Source organism: Larus michahellis, unplaced genomic scaffold (assembly GCF_964199755.1).
Source record: "Larus michahellis unplaced genomic scaffold, bLarMic1.1 SCAFFOLD_26, whole genome shotgun sequence".
Lineage (NCBI taxonomy): Eukaryota > Metazoa > Chordata > Aves > Charadriiformes > Laridae > Larus > Larus michahellis.
In genome coordinates this window covers 1884251-1891787 of record NW_027436225.1, presented here as the reverse complement: position 1 = coordinate 1891787, position 7537 = coordinate 1884251, and positions in this window count along the sequence as shown.

Genomic DNA, 7537 nt, shown 5'->3' with positions numbered 1-7537 from the left:
TCTGGGTCAGTGACTAACAGCATGCCAGACTTTGCCGTCTTGGCTGAGCGATACCAAGGGTTTGATCACGCAGATATGATCCTTTAGAGGTGAACCGTTGCCCAAGTCCGGGGCGAGGGTGGGATCCAGCCGCACCTAGACTCCTCTCGGAGAAGGAGCTTAGAAAGCAAGGGGGTCCTTTCCGAGCCTCGTGACTCAAGGGGAGGGTCTCCCTGACAGCTCGTCTGACCCTGGCCCCAAGGCAGTAAATGACCCGGGGTGCGTGGCCGTGCAATCTGGTAAAGTGCCATCACGTGCGCTGCTACCTTTGGTGAATCACTGTTGTTATGTTTGTAAATGTTTCTCTGCCTCTCTCTTAGGAGTGAATTTTATCACTGCACCCGCCACAACTGCATATGGCCTGTGTTACGTCTTGCGTTGTATTGCCCCGTCGTCTTGACGGTCATGTTAGAGAATCTGTCCTAGGTCTGGACTGTAGTGTGATGTCTCTCATGGGTTCTGATGTGGCTGCGTATTGCCTTGTCTGGCCCCGTGTGGTGTTACGTCTTCCATTGTATCGCTCTGTTGTTGTCTTGATTGTCATCTGATCTATTCTGCCGTTGTAGGCCACCATATTGCCACTTCCTTCATCAGCTGTTTTTTATGAGCCACGTAAAGGGTTGACGGCACAGACATAATCCTTTAGAGGTGAACCGTTGCCCAAGTCCGGGGCTAGGAATTGGATCCAGCCGCACCTAGACTCCTCTCGGAGAAGGAGTTTAGAAAGCAAGGGGGTCCTTTCCGAGCTAGGAATTGGATCCAGCCGCACCTAGACTCCTCTCGGAGAAGGAGTTTAGAAAGCAAGGGGGTCCTTTCCAAGCCTCGTGACTCAAGGGGAGGGTCTCCCAGACAGCTCGTCTGATCCTGGCCCCTAGGCAGGAAATAATCCAGGGTACGTGGCCATATGGAATCTGGTAAAGCGCCGTCACGTGCGCTGCTGCCTTTGGAGAATCACTGTGTTGATGTTTCTGAATGTTTCTCTACTTCTCTCAGGACTGAAGTGAATCGCTCCACCCGCCACAACTGCATCTTGCCTTGTCCAGCCCCGTATTGGGTTACCTCTCGCCTTGTATTGCCCTGTCCTTCTTTTGGTTGCCATCTGACCCATGGTGTCAGAGTAGTGCACTGCACTGTGAAATTTTTGACTCTCTGTTATTTATTTGACTGAGTGTTGCCTTGTACTGCCTTGTGTACTGCGACGTAGTGCTTTGTATTGCCCTGTAATTGCCTTGACTGCCATCCGAGATGTTTTGAGATCGTACGGCAGCGTAGTGCGGGTTTTCTGGTCAGCTGTTCTTCATTTGACTGTGTACTGCCTTGCGCTGCCCTGCACGGTGTTCCGTCTCGCGTTGTCATTGTCTCGACCGACATGTGGGATTGTTTGCCATTGTACTGCAGTGTGGTTTGGGTATCGTAGTTTACGGTTCTTCATTTGACTGCGTATTGCCTTGTACTGACCTGTATAACGTTATGTCTTGCACTGCGTTGCCCTGGCATTGTCTTGACCGACATCTGAGACTGTCTGGCATTGTACTGGACTGTATTGGGAGTCTTGTAATTTGCTCTAATGTATTTGTCTGCGAATTAGGTTATACTGCCCTGTATCCTGTAACGTGTGGCATTGTACCGCCTGTGACTGGCTTAACGGCGGCTTTAGAGATTCTGTTGTAAGACTGCACTCCATTGTGAATTTCTCTATTGGTGATTCTGTGACAGCGTATTGCCTGGCACTGCCCCGTACTGTGTTACGCTTTACGTTGTATCGCTCTGTCATTGTCTTCAATGAGATGTGACACTTAATAAAATACGATGGCACTGTCCATTGGCTATTCTTTATTTGAGCATGTATTGATGGGTAGCGCTCTGCATAATGTCAAGTGGTGCACTGTCTTGACTTTAAAATAGAAATTCTATAGGCTGGTGTAGCGCCAAGGGGGAAAGGGTGGTTCTGAGATTCTAAAGGCAGCAGGAAAGCCCCCAGCCCCATGTGGCGCCGCCGTGCCAGCCCCCGAAGCATTTTCCGGTAGGGCCGCGGCTCTGGCCACAGCTCCCACGCCCGAAGAGCCAGGAGGGAAAGCCGTGCCTCGTTGGAAAGCTCTTTGGCAGCCGCTCGCATGGCCCCACAGCCCGAGGGGGTGCGAGCTTTCCGGCGGCCGTCAGCCTCGGCGCCACCGGCGCCTATGTGGCGCCGCCGCGCCAGCCCCCGAAGCACTTTCTGGTAGGGCCGCGTCTCTGGCGACAGCTCCCACGCCCGAAGAGCCAGGAGGGAAAGCCGTGCCTCGTTGGAAAGCTCTTTGGAAGAGGCTCGCGTGGCCCCACAGCCCGTGGGGCCGCGGGCTTTCCGGCGGCCGTCAGCCTCGGCGCCACCGGCGCCCACCTTGCGCCGCTGCACCAGCCCCCGAAGCATTTTCCGGTAGGGCCGCGTCTCTGGCCACAGCTCCCACGCCCGAAGAGCCAGGAGGGAAAGCCGTGCCTCGTTGGAAAGCTCTTTGGCAGCCGCTCGCGTGGCCCCACAGCCCGTGGGGCTGCGGGCTTTGCGGCGGCCGTCAGCCTCGGCGCCACCGGCGCCCACCTGGCGCCGCCACGACAGACCCAAAAGCATTTTCCGGTAGGGCCGCGTCTCTGGCCACAGCTCCCACGCCCGAAGAGCCAGGAGGGAAAGCCGTGCCTCGTTGGAAAGCTCTTTGGCAGCCGCTCGCGTGGCCCCACAGCCCGTGGGGCTGCGGGCTTTGCGGTGGCCGTCAGCCTCGGCGCCACCGGTGCCCACCTGTCGCCGCCGCGCCAGCCCCCGAAGCATTTTCCGGTAGGGCCGCGGCTCTGGCCACAGCTCCCACGCCCGAAGAGCCAGGAGGGAAAGCCGTGCCTCGTTGGAAAGCTCTTTGGCAGCCGCTCGCGTGGCCCCACAGCCCGTGGGGCTGCGGGCTTTGCGGCGGCCGTCAGCCTCGGCACCACCGGCGCCCACCTGGCGCCGCCGCGCCAGCCCCCGAAGCATTTTCCGGTAGGGCCGCGTCTCTGGCCACAGCTCCCACGCCCGAAGAGCCAGGAGGGAAAGCCATGTCTCATTGGAAAGCTCTTTGGCAGCCGCTCGCGTGGCCCCACAGCCCGTGGGGCTGCGGGCTTTGCGGCGGCCGTCAGCCTCGGCGCCACCGGCGCCCACCTGTCGCCGCCGCGCCAGCCCCCGAAGCATTTTCCGGTAGGGCCGCGTCTCTGGCCACAGCTCCCACGCCCGAAGAGCCAGGAGGGAAAGCCGTGCCTCGTTGGAAAGCTCTTTGGCAGCCGCTCGCGTGGCCCCACAGCCCGTGGGGCTGCGGGCTTTGCGGCGGCCGTCAGCCTCGGCGCCACCGGCGCCCACCTGGCGCCACCACGACAGCCCCAAAAGCATTTTCCGGTAGGGCCGCGTCTCTGGCCACAGCTCCCACGCCCGAAGAGCCAGGAGGGAAAGCCGTGCCTCATTGGAAAGCTCTTTGGCAGCCGCTCGCGTGGCCCCACAGCCCGTGGGGCTGCGGGCTTTGCGGCGGCCGTCAGCCTCGGCGCCACCGGCGCCCACCTGGCGCCGCTGCGCCAGCCCCGGAAGCATTTTCCGGTAGGGCCGCGGCTCTGGCCACAGCTCCCACGCCCGAAGAGCCAGGAGGGAAAGCCGTGCCTCGTTGGAAAGCTCTTTGGCAGCCGCTCGCATGGCCCTACAGCCCGAGGGGGTGCGGGCTTTCCGGCGGCCGTCAGCCTCGGCGCCACCGGCGCCTATGTGGCGCCGCCGCGCCAGCCCCCGAAGCACTTTCCGGTAGGGCCGCGGCTCTGGCCACAGCTCCCACGCCCGAAGAGCCAGGAGGGAAAGCCGTGCCTCGTTGGAAAGCTCTTTGGAAGAGGCTCACGTGGCCCCACAGCCCGTGGGGCCGCGGGCTTTCCGGCGGCCGTCAGCCTCGGCGCCACCGGCGCCCACCTTGCGCCGCTGCACCAGCCCCCGAAGCATTTTCCGGTAGGGCCGCGTCTCTGGCCACAGCTCCCACGCCCGAAGAGCCAGGAGGGAAAGCCGTGCCTCGTTGGAAAGCTCTTTGGCAGCCGCTCGCGTGGCCCCACAGCCCGTGGGGCTGCGGGCTTTGCGGCGGCCGTCAGCCTCGGCGCCACCGGCGCCCACCTGGCGCCGCCGCGCCAGCCCCCGAAGCATTTTCCGGTAGGGCCGCAGCTCTGGCCACAGCTCCCACGCCCGAAGAGCCAGGAGGGAAAGCCGTGCCTCGTTGGAAAGCTCTTTGGCAGCCGCTCGCGTGGCCCCACAGCCCGTGGGGCTGCGGGCTTTGCGGCGGCCGTCAGCCTCGGCACCACCGGCGCCCACATGGCGCCGCCGCGCCAGCCCCCGAAGCATTTTCCGGTAGGGCTGCGGCTCTGGCCACAGCTCCCACGCCCAAAGAGCCAGGAGGGAAAGCCGTGCCTCGTTGGAAAGCTCTTTGGCAGCCGCTCGCGTGGCCCCACAGCCCGTGGGGCTGCGGGCTTTGCGGCGGCCGTCAGCCTCGGCGCCACCGGCGCCCACCTGTCGCCGCCGCGCCAGCCCCCGAAGCATTTTCCGGTAGGGCCGCGTCTCTGGCCACAGCTCCCACGCCCGAAGAGCCAGGAGGGAAAGCCGTGCCTCGTTGGAAAGCTCTTTGGCAGCCGCTCGCGTGGCCCCACAGCCCGTGGGGCTGCGGGCTTTGCGGCGGCCGTCAGCCTCGGCGCCACTGGCGCCCACCTGGTGCCACCACGACAGCCCCAAAAGCATTTTCCGGTAGGGCCGCGTCTCTGGCCACAGCTCCCACGCCCGAAGAGCCAGGAGGGAAAGCCGTGCCTCATTGGAAAGCTCTTTGGCAGCCGCTCGCGTGGCCCCACAGCCCGTGGGGCTGCGGGCTTTGGGGCGGCCGTCAGCCTCGGCGCCACCGGCGCCCACCTGGCACCGCTGCGCCAGCCCCCGAAGCATTTTCCGGTAGGGCCGCGGCTCTGGCGACAGCTCCCACGCCCGAAGAGCCAGGAGGGAAAGCCGTGCCTCGTTGGAAAGCTCTTTGGAAGAGGCTCGCGTGGCCCCACAGCCCGTGGGGCCGCGGGCTTTCCGGCGGCCGTCAGCCTCGGCGCCACCGGCGCCCACCTTGCGCCGCTGCAACAGCCCCCGAAGCATTTTCCGGTAGGGCCGCGTCTCTGGCCACAGCTCCCACGCCCGAAGAGCCAGGAGGGAAAGCCGTGCCTCGTTGCAAAGCTCTTTGGCAGCCGCTCGCATGGCCCCACAGCCCGAGGGGGTGCGGGCTTTGCGGCGGCCGTCAGCCTCGGCGCCACCGGCGCCTATGTGGCGCCGCTGCACCAGCCCCCGAAGCATTTTCCGGTAGGGCCGCGTCTCTGGCCACAGCTCCCACGCCCGAAGAGCCAGGAGGGAAAGCCGTGCCTCGTTGGAAAGCTCTTTGGCAGCCGCTCGCATGGCCCCACAGCCCGAGGGGGTGCGAGCTTTCCGGCGGCCGTCAGCCTCGGCGCCACCGGCGCCTATGTGGCGCCGCCGCGCCAGCCCCCGAAGCACTTTCTGGTAGGGCCGCGTCTCTGGCGACAGCTCCCACGCCCGAAGAGCCAGGAGGGAAAGCCGTGCCTCGTTGGAAAGCTCTTTGGCAGCCGCTCGCATGGCCCTACAGCCCGAGGGGGTGCGGGCTTTCCGGCGGCCGTCAGCCTCGGCGCCACCGGCGCCTATGTGGCGCCGCCGCGCCAGCCCCCGAAGCACTTTCCGGTAGGGCCGCGGCTCTGGCCACAGCTCCCACGCCCGAAGAGCCAGGAGGGAAAGCCGTGCCTCGTTGGAAAGCTCTTTGGAAGAGGCTCACGTGGCCCCACAGCCCGTGGGGCCGCGGGCTTTCCGGCGGCCGTCAGCCTCGGCGCCACCGGCGCCCACCTTGCGCCGCTGCACCAGCCCCCGAAGCATTTTCCGGTAGGGCCGCGTCTCTGGCCACAGCTCCCACGCCCGAAGAGCCAGGAGGGAAAGCCGTGCCTCGTTGGAAAGCTCTTTGGCAGCCGCTCGCGTGGCCCCACAGCCCGTGGGGCTGCGGGCTTTGCGGCGGCCGTCAGCCTCGGCGCCACCGGCGCCCACGTGGCGCCGCCGCGCCAGCCCCTGAAGCATTTTCCGGTAGGGCCGCGTCTCTGGCCACAGCTCCCACGCCCGAAGAGCCAGGAGGGAAAGCCGTGCCTCGTTGGAAAGCTCTTTGGCAGCCGCTCGCGTGGCCCCACAGCCCGTGGGGCTGCGGGCTTTGCGGCGGCCGTCAGCCTCGGCGCCACCGGCGCCCACCTGGCGCCGCCGCGCCAGCCCCCGAAGCATTTTCCGGTAGGGCCGCGTCTCTGGCCACAGCTCCCACGCCCGAAGAGCCAGGAGGGAAAGCCGTGCCTCGTTGGAAAGCTCTTTGGAAGAGGCTCACGTGGCCCCACAGCCTGTGGGGCCGCGGGCTTTCCGGCGGCCGTCAGCCTCGGCGCCACCGGCGCCCACCTTGCGCCGCTGCACCAGCCCCCGAAGCATTTTCCGGTAGGGCCGCGTCTCTGGCCACAGCTCCCACGCCCGAAGAGCCAGGAGGGAAAGCCGTGCCTCGTTGGAAAGCTCTTTGGCAGCCGCTCGCGTGGCCCCACAGCCCGTGGGGCTGCGGGCTTTGCGGCGGCCGTCAGCCTCGGCGCCACCGGCGCCCACCTGGCGCCGCCGCGCCAGCCCCCGAAGCATTTTCCGGTAGGGCCGCAGCTCTGGCCACAGCTCCCACGCCCGAAGAGCCAGGAGGGAAAGCCATGCCTCGTTGGAAATCTCTTTGGCAGCCGCTCGCGTGGCCCCACAGCCCGTGGGGCTGCGGGCTTTGCGGCGGCCGTCAGCCTCGGCACCACCGGCGCCCACCTGTCGCCGCCGCGCCAGCCCCCGAAGCATTTTCCGGTAGGGCCGCGTCTCTGGCCACAGCTCCCACGCCCGAAGAGCCAGGAGGGAAAGCCGTGCCTCGTTGGAAAGCTCTTTGGCAGCCGCTCGCGTGGCCCCACAGCCCGTGGGGCTGCGGGCTTTGCGGCGGCCGTCAGCCTCGGCGCCACCGGCGCCCACATGGCGCCGCCGCGCCAGCCCCCGAAGCATTTTCCGGTAGGGCCGCAGCTCTGGCCACAGCTCCCACGCCCGAAGAGCCAGGAGGGAAAGCCGTGCCTCGTTGGAAAGCTCTTTGGCAGCCGCTCGCGTGGCCCCACAGCCCGTGGGGCTGCGGGCTTTGCGGCGGCCGTCAGCCTCGGCGCCACCGGCGCCCACCTGGCGCCGCCGCGCCAGCCCCCGAAGCATTTTCCGGTAGGGCCGCAGCTCTGGCCACAGGTCCCACGCCCGAAGAGCCAGGAGGGAAAGCCATGTCTCGTTGGAAAGCTCTTTGGCAGCCGCTCGCGTGGCCCCACAGCCCGTGGGGCTGCGGGCTTTGCGGCGGCCGTCAGCCCCGACACCACCGGCGCCCACCTGGCGCCGCCGCGCCAGCCCCCGAAGCATTTTCCGGTAGGGCCGCGGCTC